The following is a 322-nucleotide window of genomic DNA, read 5'->3' as shown; positions in this document are numbered from 1 at the left end:
AGGCTGCAAACCCAATTTAAAACACTCTCCACTTAAACCAGAAAATCAACAGAGGCAGGCAGACGTGAGCTCGTGAAAAAAGAAAAATCTCGAGAGCTCCATATTCTGTTAGCTGCAGAGTATCTTCTATAGAAAGGCTGAGAGAAAGCACAAAGGGCTGAGAAAAGCCATTCCACGCACACGAATAGCCTCATCCACGCGCGTTCAAAGCTTAAACTACGCGATATGACTTCATAGCAAACCAAAGCATTCCCTGAGGTGAACTTAGAAAAGCCACCCAGCTCGGCTCTGGTTTACTTCCATATCCTACCCGCCCACACAC

At 46.3% G+C, this 322-nt stretch overlaps 1 protein-coding gene across 2 annotated transcripts in view; it reads right to left on the bottom strand.

Annotated features, from left to right (window-relative positions):
* PACS2 (phosphofurin acidic cluster sorting protein 2) overlaps positions 1-322 on the bottom strand; it is a 62,658-nt gene that overhangs the window by 3,357 nt on the left and 58,979 nt on the right. The gene's annotated exons all lie outside the window — the stretch shown is intronic.

The sequence above is a fragment of the Neophocaena asiaeorientalis genome, unplaced genomic scaffold, assembly GCF_003031525.2.
Source record: "Neophocaena asiaeorientalis asiaeorientalis breed wild unplaced genomic scaffold, Neophocaena_asiaeorientalis_V1.1 scaffold476, whole genome shotgun sequence".
NCBI classification, from domain to species: domain Eukaryota; kingdom Metazoa; phylum Chordata; class Mammalia; order Artiodactyla; family Phocoenidae; genus Neophocaena; species Neophocaena asiaeorientalis.
This window is presented reverse-complemented; position numbering and strand designations above follow the sequence as displayed.